The sequence below is a fragment of the Thalia democratica genome, chromosome 8, assembly GCF_965202585.1.
Source record: "Thalia democratica chromosome 8, ktThaDemo2.hap1.1, whole genome shotgun sequence".
Classification (NCBI taxonomy): Eukaryota; Metazoa; Chordata; class Thaliacea; order Salpida; family Salpidae; genus Thalia; species Thalia democratica.
In genome coordinates, this window is record NC_139172.1 from 25,674,021 (window position 1) to 25,693,160 (window position 19,140).

Below are 19,140 nucleotides of genomic sequence, written 5' to 3' on the forward strand. Positions count from 1 at the left end.
TTAAAAAGTGAAAATAAATTCTTAATGCATTTAAAATGTTATATAAAAGGTTCTGTAATCATTACGTGTAGCATACGGATACCCCCATATATCCTTTTTTAACAGTTCATATAAAAAAATCAATGAACTTGAAATAACAATATATTAAATCATTAAGTTTTAAAGTATTATAGATTTTTAACTAATTATTCGTACTTAAAACATCAAGTATAAGTTCAACTAAGTAGCTGAAGAACTATAGTTTTTATTAGTTTTAAAAATTGGTTATTTTTTCTACCATTTCAATGTTGAAGTATTATAGTAAACACGTTGTTTTTCTCAGTTTTATTTTTTGTTATTTTGAAAATCAAAGTAAAATAAAAAACCTCGTAAAGTTCACATTCTCTTTCAAATTTTGATTTTTTCAGCGGCCTGAATCTTTTTACATCTTCCTCATTAGTATTTTCACTTTCATTAAAAGTATTTTCATCGTTGAAAAATGATTCGTTGACAATCGATCTGTTGTGGCAAAATTCGTTCAATTTTTCCCACCCAGCTTCGCTTTTATTTGTTTTGTTTCTTTAAAAATTAATAAGTTAAATAATAATAAAAACTTAGTCAAAACTAAACTTATAAGCAAATTGGTTTAAGTAGATAAAATATTTTTTTATTCAAAAATTGAAAACAAACTGGTGTAAATCAGTATAGTTTCTGCTATTATCACGATTCATTGGTAATTTCGAATTTCTATGAGGATCATATTCGTATTGCTTCAAAAACTAAAAAAAACAACATAGATTAAACTAACATAGATTAAAAGTATTATTTTTACTGAGAATTCAAATACTTAATTCTAAGAATATTTTTCACTATATTTTTGATGAAAATTGTTTTGTTTATTTCAATTAAGCTTTCCAACTAAATATAAAAAACTTTCTAAAATCAATCTTTTTGCTCTAGATCAGATTTCTTTAATCAATGGGTAAGTATCAGATATGCACGAAGGAACACTTTTGCAAGGGTTGAAACTTTTTTTATTAATAATTATATTTTACTGTCACTGTTATTCCTAACCCTAAGTCGGTATTATTTTACTCTCGTGCATAATTGTCACTCGTGCAAAAGTGATCCGTCTTGTTAGACAATAGTTCATACGAACATTTTATTTTTAAATTGAAAGTTACCGTAATAAATTAGTACAGTTGTTTCATTTTTAGCATTCATTGACATCCAAATATACACGAGATATTTCATTCAGAATAATGTTGGGATAAAATATAGCTTTGTTAGGAATGACCGTCTAAATACTTATTAGAAAATTATCATTTGCATTTTTATTGAACCTAAACTAATTTATTTTAATAAGAGTTTTATTTTAGCATCGATTTAAGGGTTAAATAACAGAACTTGATATTATTATTTTTTAAATAACTTTATAGTATACAAAAAAAAAACTTTAAAAATTAAAAGGATATTCAAGCTTAAAAAGTATTGACAGTTTATTAAAATACATTAACCTTATAAAGTCATCAAAAATTAATTGACCTTTTTTTTTAAAAGAATAACAACTTAAAACTGCGAACAATAAAGTCCAACTTTTAACAATTTCCCAAGTCGATTAGCAAAAAAATATATTTTGTGTATTTATTTTGTTTCATAAGACCATTATAAATATATGTATCATAATAATTTAAATGCGTTCAGTAATGTCAATTTATATTCATAAACAAAGTTTAGCATTTATCAATAAGTGTTTCAGTAGTGTAGTGGTTATCACGTTCGCCTCACACGCGAAAGGTCCCCGGTTCGAGCCCGGGCTGAAACATTTTTGTTATAAGTTTACATAATGGTTTATTTGTACATAGTTTTAGTTACAGCACGTTTTCAATTTTAAACACTAAACTATTAAATACACTTTATTTTAGTTTAATAGTTTAGTGTACTCTAAGAGTATTTCGATTTTACTTGAAATGTTAAAACAGAAACTTTTAATTAACTTTTGTAGAAAAAACAATTAAAACTATCTTTCCAAATATAGGTAAGTTTGTTAAAAAAATTTGATACAAATACTTGATGGGGTAAAATTTCATCGTTAATTACATCTAAAGTTGAAAACCTTATTTCAATATCTGTTTTCATTACGGTATTTAGTTAATGAAAATTTTTAAATTTTTCAATAATAATTGTTTATTGTAACATTAAAAAGTTTAAAGGGATTGCTTTAAAACTGTAGGAAAAACAGGTTTTATAAAAAAACACGTTTTTTTGATATCTTCATATGCTTTTTTCAATAAAGGCCTGTAGACATTTTATATTATACCTAGAAATGATATGATTATTTTTAAACTTTGGTAGCTTATAAATTAGTTAGTTATAGAAATAGAGAAAGACTAATTTTACAACTGGCATATTATTTTCATTACAATATTTCAGATCATAAAGTGTAATTTTTTAAAGTGAGGGCAGGAAGAGAAATAATTCGTTCCTTTTATTTAATGTTGCACTTAAAACAGAAAGTAATCATGTGAATATAAAATTCAAAGACAATTATGTTAGTTTTCAGAAAAACTTATTAACATTTCATGTAGTATATTTAAATCGATAATTCAAAAAGCGTTGCCTCGACCCGGGATTGAACCAGAGACCTTCAGATCTTCAGTCTGACGCTCTCCCGACTGAGCTATCGAGGCTTGTGAATGAAGACACATTTTAGCGAATATAAACAAATTTCACGAAGTTTGATTTCGTTTGCAAAACATACTATTGTGATAGTTTTTTAAACATGCTTATTTTGTTTGCTTTTAAACTTGTCTTATAACTAACATTTTTTGCCTTTATTACAACGTTAAATTACTTATAACATCAGCTCAATTTATAATTAAATTTACTAACTTTAAAAAAAAACCGCAAAATAAGTATAGTTTAAATAGTTTAAGTTGTAGTACATAATCAAAATAATAAAAATATTTTTAGGAATAATTATTATTTAAAAATTGACTTTATTTTTCTGCAAGAAAAAAGTAGTAAAATATCTATAAAATTTAAAACAGAATTTTCTTTACTCTAATTTAAATTATGCTTTTTTATTCGTTGTTTATTTCAATAAATATACACTAAAATTCATTTAATATTTTATGATAAAAATGTTTGATTTCTTGCTATTACTATTATTAGTTTTTGGTAGTATGTAAACGTTTCTTAATATTATACGTTCTCTATCCTCCATAGTTTTAACTTTTTAACTAACAAATTGAACAAATAATTTTAAAGAATTTTAAAAACTCAGAAAGTAAATTAAAATGGCAAATAAAAAACTATTTATTTCGTATATCATTTACCTCCTGAGTTCTTTTTGAAACACCTTGCTTTTGAAATTCTCTACCACCTTCGTCAAATTCATGTAAACCTGTTGTGTAAATATTATTCAATATTTAGTTTTTATATAAAATTAATAAATATATAGAGAACAAAATACTTAATTTTCAGCTAAACGTTTAAAATTAATATTTGTCTCGAAAGTAAACAAATAACTTTAAAACTTACTGATTAATAACAACAAAAGAACTACTTGTAATTAAAAATTATAATTAATAAACTTATTGTGGTTCTAAAATGATTTAAAAAATAAAATAAATCAGGAGCTCTTTTACAGCAACAATGTATAAAAACAAAAAAAATTTTGATTATACCTAAAATTTATGCTTGTAAATACAGTTTTAATTTCGTAAAATAAACAAGGAAATAAATAAACAACCAATTTTGCAGCACTGATGACCGCAGTTGTATTTGTCGAAACAAGTGTGCTTGCAAGGCTTCTTTGTTCTATTAATCATAATTAAACAAATTAAAAAAAAATTGTGATAAACTTGTATGATTTAAAGTTCACAGCTATTTTTTATGGGTAGCTGTCTAAATTGCACGAGCGTACAAAATTGCACGAGTGCACAAAGATACTTTTGCATGAGTTAAATTTATTATTATATTTTTTACTATCACTAGCCCTTGCCGGTAAGTTATCCTTAAAAAAAATTTTTTTTTTTTTAAATTATTTTTACTATTACTGTTACCCCTAACCCTCGGTCGGTAACTTTAAAAAAAAAAAATTTTTTATTAATTTTTATTATTACTTTTTTTAATTTTCATTAGTTACTTTTTTATTATTCTGTTACCCCTAACCCTTGGTCAGTAACTTTTTTTTTCTGTTTTTTTATTTATTCTTGTGCAAAATTGATCCTTGGTGCAAAATCGTCTTCGTGCAATTTTGTTCCCTGGTGCAAATTTGGCTTCGTGCAATTTTGTTCTCGTGCAATTTAGTCCCCTCGTGCAATTTTATCTTTCTGCAATTTAGACTCGTTCCCATTTTTTATGTTTCTTTATTCTACAAACTGTATCAATAATCAATAAAAACCATAAATAACAAAATAAACACAATAATGAAACATAATTATAAACCTATAATAGATTAAACTGTTAATGCGACTTTTTTTTTAAATTTGTTTGATTTTATTTATAGGGCTGTTTTAAAAAGTAGTTTTTTTTAAATATTTACTTTGTTTTTAAATTCTGATGCAAACACTTACTAAATTATATTAGGGTATATTAAAGTCTTAAAAATAGTAGGAAACGATTTGTTCAGAAAAAGAAAAAAAATAGACATTTGTAAAAAGATAAAATGTTTAATAGAACACAAAGTTCAGGGGATGCAAAACTAGTTACATAAAAATCTTAAATTCAAAAACTGCTGCAAGCAATTTGACAATAAATTGAACGGAAAATACTCGAATTTGATTATAAAACAGTGATTTGACGCTATAATTATCCTTGTTAATTTCCAGCCGCTTGTCCGTCTGCCAAGAGTATTTTACTTAAGTCATATTTTATAGTTAATGAAGTTACAGCCACTAAAAAGTTGTTTTAAATCCTGGATACATCGGTAAGGCTGCTTTCAATACAGAATCCAATACTACTTAATGCAGCTACTGTTTGTGATTTTGATACATAACGTAGAATTTAGAGAGATCAATTGTTATATACATCATAAGCTAGAAAGAAGAGAATGACTAGCATACATGCTCTTAATTTATATGTGAGCAAGCAACGATGGTAGTTTAATAATAACAGTTACCTCTCTCGAATCTAATAACATTGTATCCACAGCAAAGGTTCATGTGTGTACAAAGCATTTTTCTTCTTTGTTCCTTGCCCATATAAAATTAAACTTGTCTTGCTTGGTATTAAAGAAACGTCTAGTTTTAAGTAGGTCTTTCTCAAATACTATACGAGAGAATTTTAATTTTAGGTGGGTAAGAATCAAACTAGCTAAAAAAAGAGATTTATTGAGATAAAATGAAATTTTATGCCATAAATATAGTAAGGAATTGAAAATTGTACCATGTTTGAGTTTAAAGGTATAAGGACACCTAAATTACAAAAAGGAATGCCAGAAATTTCAATAAGTTTCTTTATAAAAAGCACAAACTAAAAACGCCAAAATCTCAAATTTATCAAAAATCTATATTTTCCTGTGTTTTTCTAACATCACTTTAAATGTTATTAAATCCTGTAAAAACCTGAGATTTGATAACTTAAGCAAGAAAAAAATGGTATAATCTGGAATTTGAGAAACTTTGATAAAAACTGAAACTGTTTTAAAACAAAATTAGAAAAATATATATAAATAAACATAAATTATATAAAATTAAATATGTTGTTAACTCAATACATCCAATAAATTTACAATAATAAAAGTTTTTCAAATTAATATTTTAAAGAATTTTAAAATGCGTAACTAAACGAGAGTGCGTAGATTTGCGAGAAGTGACCGTTCTTCATTAAGGCTTTGCTTAAAACCTTTTGTTTTTAGTATTTAAAAAAAATAAAATGACCCAGTAAAGAATTTGTCTTGTGTATTTGTTGTGAGCTTTTATTTTCAAATTTATCTAAGTTAAATAAATGTTTGCCTGCATATTATTAAGACTAACATTTAATATATTACTAACATTTAAGACAAACTTTCTACACATACTCTTTCGATAAAAACATATAACTCAAATAAAGTAAATAAATATACATACTTGTTACCATTAGAAATTGTCTTGTTTGTCTTTTTATTGATAGTTTTAGTTGGTTTTGAAACATCTATCGTTATTTTACGCTGGCCAGAGTAGTAAGGCGTATAAGTACTTTCTATGTCTATTCCAACTGTATATAAGTTTAATTTTTAATTTTACGGTTTAAACTATTTTGTAATAGTAAAATTTTAAAATATTTTAGCAGTATACAACATCCAGTCCAGGATTATATTAATCAGTAACTTATTCATATATGACAAATTTATACTAATTATATATATTGATAGAAAAAACTAGCCTCAGACTAACAATATCATTTTACGATAACAGTTTTTTATAAAAATGAAAGAAAGGTTATTTAAAGTAATCTAACTTAAAACTTTAAAAAATAAGTTGAATTTTTACAAAAACAATTGAATGATATTTTTTCCGCAATTTGTAGTCAACAGTTGAACGTAAAAACTCAAAAACTTATACAAAAGACAAAAAATTACAGGATGAAAATTCAATTTTTAAATAAATTTAAAATATTTAGTAAATACCAGTTTATCATTAAACATTAATTACTAAATATAACATTTTAATGTTTAAAACTGTTGCTAACTGTATTTTACATAGTTTTACATAAACCTGAAAGTTAAAACATCTTAAATACCTTGCTTTAGACCATTTTAATACTTTTTTAATTGTATACACACTTGAATGACAAACTTAACAACTGTTTTTTAATCACCAGTTAAATATTATATTAGTGACAAACAGGGTTGCCACTCGTTTTTTCAAAAAAATTTTCAGGTTTTTCAAATTTTCTCCAGGTTTTTAAAAATGGACACTTTTGGGTCTATTTTTAGTTTAAAGTAAGAAACTGTGCTAAATAGTATAAAAACATTGAAAAGATACTATTAAGCTACTTTAAATGTGTTTTTTAATTAAAAAAAATTTGATGATGACAACTTTTTTTTTTATGATAGATTAATGTGTCTAATCAAAATTTTACTACTTAACATGTTTAAATTGTTAAAAATTCCAGTTTTTTCCAGTTTTTTTTTCAAAATTTCTCAAACTCCAGGTTTTTCCAGATAAAGTGGCAACCCTGGACATACTTATATTTTTTAACGAATATACACACAAACCCCAATCGGAACTGATGAGCTTCATTGACAGTTCGTCGCTTGCAGTATGACTTCTCTTTATTCTGTAGCATTTCTTCCACGTGTTGTTCAGCGAGTTCAACAGCTGATTGTCGCTTATTCGCTGTTTTGCTATCGTCTTGTTGTCTGAATCGCCTGTAAATTGTATAAGTATATACGAGTTTTCAAAGTCATCATTTAGTTTAATTAAGAATTTGATAGTGTTTTATATATAAACATTTATTAAAACTTGAGTTTAGTTTAAAGATGAAAATAAAATGATTTATTCTGTGTATTACGCGTTTATTTTTATTTTAAGTCAGAATCTCTCGAAAATACTAAAAACTGTATTATTGAATTATGGAAGATTATCAGAACAACAAATATTATTTATTAAACAATTTATAACAACCAATCAAAAGCAGACAGGTGTTTCTTTTAATATTTTTCACATCAGAAGCGTTTGTCAGAGTTATTAAAACTTCTATCTCACACGTATCATCTCCATATCTTTCCGTCTGTACAAGTATATATAATGTAAAAACTGAACGTTAGAAGACCACTAGTTAACGTTAGCGTTAACCGCGGTAAACACCGTTATATATTCTTGATGGTCATGTATTAAAATTATGTATTTAGTACAGGGTTTCCCAAAAAGGTTTAAGTGAAAGATTACTATCAGGGGTAATAACAAGTAAGGGGTTGAAAAAGTAAATGGGTAACCAATTTGTAGAGGGGCGTTATAAAAATAAGCTTGAGAAACCCTGACTTAAAGGCATAGTTGCCAAAATAGCCATATGTATGGAGCCAAATAGTGCTTGTTATGGCTTTTATAAACATGGTAACTATTAATTATATGGAAACTCTGCTTAGAAATATTACAGACAATAGATTACAAGAAAAAATTATCACGTCTATAGTTTTGCAAGAACGCAATTAAATTCTAACTTATATTACCAGAATAAATTTAAGAGCAATTAGAAAAATTAAGCCTTTTTTGAAAAAAGCTAAGCGAACTGCAGTTGGAAAAAAGATAAGATACTCACTAAATCTCAAAAATTTGTGAAACAGCTCTATCATTTAGGATATTTTACTAAACCAATTTAGACGAACTTTGAAAAACATGCTATTAATATGATTAATTTACATGTAATACACAGGGTGGCCACTGGTTTTTTCAGAAATTTCTTCTAGGTTATAGAAAGTACACGTTTTTGGGTCTATTTTTAGTTAAAAATTAAGTTTAAGGTAAAAAACTGTGTTAATTAGTACAACAACATTGAAAAGATACTGTAAAGCTAGTTTAAATGTGTTTTATTCATAAAAAAAATTTTGATGATGAAAAAAAACTTTTGTCATCATCAAATAACTTATTTTAAATACATTATACACTAAGGCAAGAATTTATCTCGAAAATATTTTCGGCTGTCAAAACTAACTTGGCAATAAAATCATACACCAAAAATTCATACTTGGTTGACTTGCATCACGTAATTCGGTATCGACTTGGCCGCGTCTCGCAGATTATTGCCGAATGGCGGCCGCTTGCCGGTGATCATTTCTATCTCGCGCGGGTCCGTGTCCGCCAACTTGTCCACGGAAGTGATTCCCGCGTTGACCAGAGCTGATGAAAAAGTCAAACCGATGCCCGGCAGCTGCTTTGCAACGTACCTGTGAAAATATTATGAAAATAGTTGATGGTCAATGCGAAAAAAAGATTAAATAGTTGATTACTTGTGTTAGATGACTGTGAAAAGCTAACAAAGTACTTTTTTATTATTACTAAATTTCTGTGAAAGGAAAATAGCTGATTTCTTATTTTAAGTATCTATGAAAATGTGACAAATAGTTAGTTAGCTGCTTATGCCTTCTTAAAAAAAATTTTTTTTAATCAATTAAAAGTTTATAAATTAATAGAATAAATGCTTTCATAAGCTTTTTCAAAACCAACTACATCGTTAAACAATTACTATCAATTCCTACATTAATAGGAGTATAGGATAACCAAAATTTAAACATTCGAAGTGAACTGGGTGAAGAGCAAATTTTTAACTCTCTGTTTTATGGCGAGTTGGTCGTTGGCAAATGCAACCGAGGTCGCCCAAAACTACGTTTTAAGGACGTATTCAAGCGCGGCTAAAAAGTTGAACATAAGAACTGATGAGTGGAAGTTGTTTGTAGATGATCGCGACAAATGGCAATCTACTGTAGACAAAAGACTTAAGGAAAGGAAAAACAATACTTTGAACAGACGAAAAAATGAGAAGCAAAATTAACTTTATTATATTTAGTTTATATTATTGTGTATTTAATTTTAGTATTTAAATTTATTATTTGTTTGTTTAACTCATTGCATAATTGTGTTTATTATTTATTATTACTCTTCTATGCACAATACGAATAGCCGATTTTGGCTGGTTGCGGGCCTATTTTTATTACTCTCAGCTTTATAAATTTGGTATACTTCCAAAAAAAAACTTACAATTAAAAAAAAAAAAAACTTTTCTCAATTTACATTCAAAATAAATTATATATACATAAATTTAAAATCAGCTTAAACTCTACATCTTAAAACTTAATTTATGTCAACAATAAAACAAACTTTGAATTTTCCCACAATTTAGATTTGATGCACTTGCTTAGTATTGCTGCGCTGCAAAAAGCTTTGAATTCGTTTTTCAACATCAGCATTTCCAACAAACATTTAGATAACCTGTTGGCTGATCTGTCAAATAAAAAAAACATTTAGTTAAATTGTTCATTTTTATTGTGATTTTTAAAAACCTCGCTATTCTAACCAGTAAAAAAAACTATGAATAAATGATAAAAAACTTTACTAGTTTATTTAGTAATAATCTTAAACAATTGATTTATTTTTTTACTCATTTTACTTAAAAATATATAAACATAAATAAGTATATACACAAAAGTGAATAAAATAAATTATACGAAAAAGTTTGGACATAACAAAACTGTTGATAAATTTTTAACTGTAATTAAAAGTTTTGAAACGATCGGCTTCCACACAAAAAATTTACATACATTTTAAAGATCTTATATATGATATAAATTAAAACCTGAATATTTTGGTAACGTCCTGGGCAAGAGAGAACTCCTGAATATGTATGCAATTGAGCGTGGCTTGCAATAAACAATTCACTTTCATTTGCGTCGATTTTATTCTGCCGTTCATCGGAAACCTACATTGTAATGGTGAAATAAGCTTAATCTTTTTTTTTGTAAGATCACAAGAACTGCATATTGTACAAGGTTCTTATTAAATTCTTACTTTCTATAATCTACTTATACTGTTCTGTCGTTGTGATAAAATAAACAGCTACCAAAAAAAAAACCAAAGACGTGTTATTCCATTTATTAAATATTTCTATTCATTATCTATACTATTTACTGCCACGTTTAATGAGATTGTAAACGCTGCAGAAGTTTATTATACCAACTCTATACCAACACATTTTATAAATACAAAAAAACTTATAAAATTGTTTTATAAACAACAAAATACAATAACTTTATGCAATTTATATTTTTATAAACAACAAGCTACAATAAACTTATGCAAGTTCTGTTTTTATAAAAAACAAAATACAATAACCTTGTGCAAGTTCTGTTTTTATAAACAACAAAATACAATAACTTTATGCAAGTGTTTTTTATAAACAATAAAATAATAACCTTATACAAATTCTGTTTTTATCCTTGTTCATTTTATTGAGTGCTGTTTTGTCAGATTGACGGATTGAAACTTCATTGAATTCATCGCAACCTGATAAAATTCGCACCTGAAATAATATAATTAATTAAATAAATAATAAACATGATAATAACTTTTTTTTTGCTCAGAACTTTAAATAAATAAAACACACTACAATTAAAGCTTTAAATTTTGACAATATCAATTATATCATGTTAAAAAACTATAAGGATTTAAGGTCAATGTCTCATTTACACTAAAACTATTCTACATCATTTACACTAAAACTATTCTACATTAAACAAAGAAAACTAACTATTTACAAAAAAAGTTATAATTCTTCCAGGTGAAAAAATAATATTAATTAATATTTTTTCCTAAAAGCCTTACAAAGCATAAAACAATTAAAAATAAGCATTTATTTCAAACAAACAAAACCATGTCTTCCAGGTTTTCGTTTCCCTTCAGCTGCTGAAAAATTTTCATTGTTCCAAACTTTACGCAGTACCTTGATAAATAATTACTTATTTAATTTGGTTAGTTTATTTAGTTTTAAATAACGTTATTAAATATAATAAAAGTTAATGAAATACAATGAGCTACTTAAGTCTACGTTCCCTCTAACTAATTTGAAGCACAAAAATTAATCTATATTTAAACGGATTTTGAAAAGCTAGAATTTTTTAAATACAGCATTAAAATCTAGAACTATTAAATAGAAATTTATTAAAACTCAATTTTAAAATTAAAAAGGTATAAAAAGATTGTTTATGAATAATAACTTCTTATTTAGTTTGATAAGTTTAAAACAATTAACAATTTGTTAAGATAATAATAGTTATTTAAATGAGCAAAATATAACTATACAAACCTGGCCATCAGTATACCGGCGTTGCTGCTTTTTATAATAAGATCTTCAGATATTTCAACTAAGCTGACTTGTTCAAGTTGTTCCAAATGCCGCATACACATTTGCTGCAATCTGTCTTCTATCTCCTTGCAAGATAATCCAACAGGATATCCTTATAAATTGTAAAAAATAAATTATAACTAATTCAATTACATACTGTACTCAAAGTTGTACTCAAGTTGTTCTTATACTTGAACAATTGTGCTTTTTTATGTCTTGAAGTATGTACAGGGTTGCCACACGTTTTTTCAAAAATTTGTCTAGATTTTTAAATTTTCTTCCAGGTTTTTAAAAGTAGACACTTTTAGGTCTATTTTTGGTTTAAAGTTAAGTTTAAGGTAAAAAACTGTGTTAAATAGTATAAAAACATTGAAAAGATACTGTTAAGCTACTTTAAATATGTTTTTAATAAAAAAGTTTTTTGATTATAACAAATTTTTTTATTTAAATGATAGATTTTTTGAGTCAAATCGAAATTTTTCTACTAAACATGTGAAAATTGTCAAAATTCCAGGTTTTCTTTCGCCTAAATTTTTAAATTCCAGTTTTTTCCTGGTAAAGTGGCAACCCTGTATGTGCTCTATTTTCTTGCCAGACAACTGCACTATTTATTTATTTGTTTATTTTATAATTTTTTTTTCTGCTTATTGTTAATACTAGTTTATCATTTATTGATTTACATGCTGAAATAATTTCTGAGTTCTAAAATTAATTTTAGTATTATGCCTTCAATTTATTTGCAACCACGGTTATGTAGACTTAAATTAATTGCTTTATGTTTTAGTTTCGTTTTACAGCCTTTGATAAATTTGTAGCAAAGACAAACCGTAGTGTTTGGGGTTCTTTTGAATTCTGATGTAGAGGAAAGTGGATCTGATCCAATCAAGAGCCATGCTGACGTCTTGGATCATCGACAGGACAATTTCCGCGTTCAAATGCTCTATCAAGTTGCTGTGAGAAAATAATCAGTAAATTCGCTTTATAATGTTCTACTAAGTTGCTGTGGAGAAATAATTTATATAAACTAGTAAACTAATTATGTTAATTTTGTTTACTGTGAGAAAAAAAGCAACAAACTAGATAGTATGTTGATGCCATACCAAGTTGCTCTCAAGTATTTTATATAGATCATTAAACTATTTATACAAAAGATTAATATTGTTATATAAAGTCTTTTTTTTTGATTATTATAGTTTGAAAAACTATTTTTATTGATTTTTTTTATTCACTCTATTTGTATAGTTATCAGTGACGAAGCGAAATTTTACTAAATTTTTTTAAACTATTTTCAATACGAACTTGTGAAGTGAACTCTCAATTATCTGACTTCCACTGACCATGTTTGTGTACAAATCTCTGTTCTCATCTGAAGTCATTATAACTGCTGTGGCGTTTGTGTCGAACTGAATATTTTGTAGAAAACAATTAAAATTGACAAACATGTTTTGATAAATTTAAATTTATCATACAGTTTATTACAAAAAAGTGCTGGTTTATCAAAATTAATGCAAAAGTACAATTTACAAGTATACAGTTGCAGAGTAACCGAAGTTAATTTTCGTTGCTCAACACCTACATTTTAACACTTTACGCTAGTTATCTGAACCAAACGACTTTCTCTTATTGTGTAAAATATAATACAAACAAATACTTGAGACATTCGAAAAAGTCAGTAGTCATTGCAACTTTTACACATAACATATTGATTTCAATTATTTGAAAACTATAAAAATTAATAAATATAAAAATTGCAATGAACAAAAACAATTTAAATATATATATAACCTGGGGTCTACCAGCCCTGCCAATCATCTGAAGTATTTCTGATTGTGAATATTCTTCGAAGCAGCCTTGCACGTAATGACAAGTTGATTTTATTATTACCAGGTGAGCCGGCAAGTTCACACCCATCGCCAGTGTTGACGTGCAAACTGATTTGTAAAATATCAAATGGGTCATTGTTAATAAAATTAAGTTAATGTTAGATGCAAGTTTAAAAGAAGATTATTTAGGTTTGATACAGATTAATAATAATGATACACATATTATAACTTATTTCATTTATAAAAAGCCGAGCTTTTTTGACATATCATAAACAATGACCAAACTTTAAAAAAAACATTAAATGAACAAGTCAAAACCTAATACGAGTAAGTTTCCGGTACAAAATAATTTTTCAACGATGCTTCTGTCGTGAAAATCGACTCCTGCGTGATGAATTGCAATTCCCAATACAACTAGTTCACGCAACCTGACAACATGGTTAGAAATTAATATTATAGATGTGGCTGAAAATGCCGTAATTAAAACTACTTTAAATATTGATAAACTTGGGATAAAAGCTCAGCAATAAAATTAATTAGTTTAGCTTACTACAATATAAAATATTAAAATGCTTTCTTCTGTTTACGATGGCACCAATTAAAACTCAGCTATATAGTTTAATAAAATTTATAATTATTTTTGATACGGTTAAAGTGCTAATTTGAAAACTTGTTGTTTCTGATGAGTCCTGCCTGAGTTGACAGATGATGTTTTGTTTCGGGTGACATTCTCAATACGAGATCTTCAGCCAACACGTTTGCAGCTTGCTCTACACCTTTCCTTGTTGAACAAAACTATAAATTTATATAAATTAGTACAACTTATTTCTTAGAAGTTTAATTGAAAGCACAATTATATATAAATTAAAAATTGTGCGAATTGGCGTGTTTAAAAATAAATTAAGATATTTTGAACAATTTAATTAATTTGAAATTTAATTAAAACAAAGGTGTGCATATTAAACTGTATATACAGTAAGTTTTATAAATCAACATAAAAAGCTGAAGTTTGCTGATGAGCATCTAAAAATTAAGTTTAAAATACAGAATTGTATTGTAAGAAGCAATTGTTTTCATTTTATTACTTTTAATATAAATAATATGATTACTAAGTTTAATTGGTAAAGCATACTAAATCTTCTTAAATTTTTTTACTATTAATAAAATCAGTTAAAAATATAATAGATAAATTAAGATCATTTAAATTTTACATAAATCAGGAGTTTAAAAGTTTTTTCAAGTTTTTTAAAGAACAAGTTTTTTGGTTTTTTTTTTGTATAAAATTAAATTTAAGGTAAAAAAAAACTGTCATAAGTACATGGTTGCCACTGATCAAGCTGAGAAAAATTTCCTGACTTTTCCTGACTTTTTACCAAAATTTTCTGACTTTTCTAAATCAAACTCTTATATTAAACTTATTCTAAAATACATAATCTAAAACTTGAAATTATATAAAGCTTTCAACCTAATATTAATGCAGGTTAAAAACAACAGTTTTTTGCTGAATTCTATCATCAAACTTCCAGTACATCACTTAAACCATCTGTGTATGATTGATGTTTGTAATAAACAGCTGTATTAGCAAAATACTTGTATTATTACATTATAAACACAGCTTGTCTGAAAAAAGACGCATTTTCTTAGCATTTCCTAGCATAAATGTATCTAAATAATTAAAACAACATATAAGGAACTTTTACAAATAAAACCTTAAAACAATAAAAAACTTAATCAAATACTGTATTTAAATGTATCTACTAAAATTTATTTTCTCCGTTTTTTTATTAGCACTTCAACCTCTTCATCTAATGAAGATATGGTTTCCTTCATCTGGTCTGCATTCCGTTTCAGTATACACATTAACTTGTTACATAAAATACTAAACTAACTGCTTAATTATAAAGAACTCAATTATTTACTTCAACAAAAAACACTTTGATTCTAAAATCATGCTAGATAAACTTTTGTGTATATATCCCAGTTTCACTATGAAAGTGTCCTTGCTACAGATCATCACTGCTGAAAAGCTTACAAAATCTGCTTGTTCAAGTAGGGTACTTGTTCAATATGTTAATAGAAAATTTTTGCAGTTTTATAAAAGATATTTTACTAATTTATACCATTTAAAGGCTTTGAAAACAAGGAATTTTGTAAATTTAAACTGACAAAATCTGACTTTTTTAAAACTTTATCAAATTTCCTGACTTTTTCTGACTTTTTTTCAAAACCCCCCATTTTTTCCTGACTTTTCCTGACTTTTGTCATTTTTAAAAATTTTCCTGACTTTTCCTGATTTCCTGACTTTTCTTGACTGAGTGGCAACCCTGTAAGTAGTAAAACAACATTGAAAAGACATTGTTAAGCTACTTCAAATTTGTTTATTTTTTGAGTTTTTTTCCTATATGATAGAATTTTTGAGTCTTAATGATTTTTTTTTCACTTTACATGTAACCTTTACAACAGGGTTGCCAAATGTTTTTGGTAAAGTTCCACCAGGTTTTTAAAAGAACAAGTTTTACGGTCTGTTTTTATTTTAAATATTATTACTATTTATTTTGCCAATAAACCTGATTTAAGGCAAATTTGTTATTTTGAGTGTTTGTATTCGAGTACCGACTTTAATGTTAAGATATGGTATATTTAAGAAATTATATAAGAATGAAAATAAATAAAAAATGTTAAAGATAGAACTAAGTTATTTTAACTTACAAAACTATCAGCAAATTGATATACACATTTTAATGGTATATCAGTAAAGATTTTGGTTTTTATAAACTCATAAGTCAATAGTTATGCATTATGACGTGATAATCAGTTTTATATTCACAATAATCAACCGGTTGTCGTGAGCCTGGCTAGCTCAGTCGGTAGAGCGTTGGACTTTTAATCCAACGGTCAGGGGTTCAAGTCCCCTGTCAGGCTTCCTTTTTTTTTAAACATTGACTTAATTAATTAATATTCAAATCTCATTAAAGTTTCTAAATAAACAAAATTATTTGTTAGATTTTAAATGCTCAATTTGATATTATGCTTTAGTTAGCTCAATTTGTATTTAATTTATGATAATCAATAAAATTTTAATCAAATTTATATGATTAAAAGACACAAAAAAAGTACTTGTTAAAATGTAAATTTAACTAGTATACATTTATTTGATAACTTAAGACATATTAGAATTGTTAATAGAAGTTTTTTTTTTGATTATTGGAAATATATACATTGGAAATAACTTATAAAAAAAAAGAAATAATTACAAATTAAATCGTTTAGCTGTAGTTACAAACTAATCAATTTCTTAAAAATGAAAACAATAACTGCTACTTAACTCCAATTAAATTTATTAAGCTGGCTTAATTTAACACCTTACTTTTTGTTACCCTTTTTTTTCACAATAGTTACAGTATAAATTTTATAAGAACTAATCAATATGAATATCTAAAAAGAAAGTGTTTTTAGTCTTGTAAAGTAACATTACAATTTTTTTTCAAATATTTAATCTTTAACATATCACACGAAATTTTTAATGAATTGTTTTAGAACAAAAAGTCTACTAGATTTTGTATTTTTTTTAATTTTTATCAAATTAAATATAAGCGCAATTAAATGTAAACACCCATAGAAATTTTTAGTATGTAAGTTTTAGAAATAAAAATATTAAATAACTTACAAAATTTATATATATGTATATATAATTAGACAAAGTATTATTAAAACTTTATCTTATACTAAATAATTCTACAAGAAAACGGGTTGTGAAACATCATTAATTTTAAACCAAAACAAGAGATTAATAAAATTAACTTAACCTTAAGACTTCACAGTTGTATGACAGAGTTTTTATCAAGATAATTCCTTATGGTATCGTTGCGTCATAATACGCTAGTCAGAAATATAATGCTGATGAATGCGTTCCAAACGTGTGGCCGGTTAGCTCAGTTGGTTAATGGTTCTAATAACTGTTCAAAATATAGTTTTAATCGTTTGCTAACAAAAGATCCTCGTAAAGCAACTTCACTGGAATATAAATAAAAACAAATTATACAGTTGAAGTGTGTTGATTTGTTGACACACAGAAACATATGTTGGTAGAATAAAGGAAGATTACTGTATAATTTGTTTTTATTTAGATTCTAATATAATTTTTAGAAAATAATAAAGTATTTCCATCATAGGTATTTTTCAGAAAAACCATATAAAACAGGTTTTCTTGTCAATAATTGGCTGATTTTGACTATCAGGTTTAAAAAACTATAATTTAAAAAATTTAAGGTTTTTCTTACATTTTTTGTACCAAAATCCAGGTTTATTTTGCCTATGTTCTCAAATTCCAGGATTTTTTGCCACCCTACTATTTTGTATATCCAATTTAATATTAGTTATTTGATAATGAGTTTGTATTGAAGGTTAACTAGTAATTTAAAACGAACTTTTTGAAGATCGAAAAAGATAAGAAATACTTATGTATAAATAAAAAGATAGAATCTCAATCTAAAGAATCGGATGTTTAAAATAACTTAAAACTATTGTAAAAGTGTGAAAGTGAGAAAACACGCTCAGTGTAAAAATTTTGCACACTCTTCAATGTTTAATAAATAAAATTACGTCCTCGGGTGGGCTCGAACCACCAACCTTTCGATTAACATTCGAACGCGCTAACCAATTGCGCCACGAAGACTTGTTGAAATAACTCAATATTTACTTTATATACTTGAAAATGTTCTTTAGGCTACTAACACTTGTTAGAAAAATATTAGATAAATTGAAAAAATATTTGATATACCTTATGTTATTATATATTTTGATTAGAAAGAATAAATTCATAATTTTGTTATTAAATAGTTTATGGATAACAATACCGATTCCAATAAATTAAGTATGCAAAAAACTCCCCGTCGGGGAATCGAACCCCGGTCGCCCGCGTGACAGGCGGGAATACTTACCACTATACAAACGAGGAAGATATGTGGCCAGTACGGGGATCGAACCCGCGACATTCGCGTTATTAGCACGACGCTCTAACCAACTGAGCTAACCGGCCACACGTTTGGAACGCATTCATCAGCATTATATTTCTGACTAGCGTATTATGACGCAACAATACCATAAGGAATTATCTTGATAAAAACTCTGTTTATCATACAACTGTGAAGTCTTAAGGTTAAGTTAATTTTATTAATCTCTTGTTTTGGTTTAAAATTAATGATGTTTCACAACCCGTTTTCTTGTAGAATTATTTAGTATAAGATAAAGTTTTAATAATACTTTGTCTAATTATATATACATATATATAAATTTTGTAAGTTATTTAATATTTTTATTTCTAAAACTTACATACTAAAAATTTCTATGGGTGTTTACATTTAATTGCGCTTATATTTAATTTGATAAAAATTAAAAAAAATACAAAATCTAGTAGACTTTTTGTTCTAAAACAATTCATTAAAAATTTCGTGTGATATGTTAAAGATTAAATATTTGAAAAAAAATTGTAATGTTACTTTACAAGACTAAAAAC

General features: G+C 26.2%; 4 non-coding genes and 1 pseudogene across 4 annotated transcripts; 2 read left to right on the forward strand and 3 right to left on the reverse strand.

Moving 5' to 3' along the window:
• Window positions 1–19,140, reverse strand: part of LOC145843069 (putative ATP-dependent DNA helicase HFM1) — a 29,098-nt pseudogene that overhangs the window by 5,551 nt on the left and 4,407 nt on the right.
• Window positions 1,732–1,804, forward strand: Trnav-cac (transfer RNA valine (anticodon CAC)). The gene has a single exon. It is a non-coding gene; the product is annotated as a tRNA-Val (tRNA).
• On the reverse strand, window positions 2,597–2,669 carry Trnaf-gaa (transfer RNA phenylalanine (anticodon GAA)). The gene has a single exon. It is a non-coding gene; the product is annotated as a tRNA-Phe (tRNA).
• Trnak-uuu (transfer RNA lysine (anticodon UUU)) lies at window positions 16,475–16,547 on the forward strand. Its single transcript has one exon. It is a non-coding gene; the product is annotated as a tRNA-Lys (tRNA).
• On the reverse strand, window positions 18,590–18,663 carry Trnai-aau (transfer RNA isoleucine (anticodon AAU)). Its single transcript has one exon. It is a non-coding gene; the product is annotated as a tRNA-Ile (tRNA).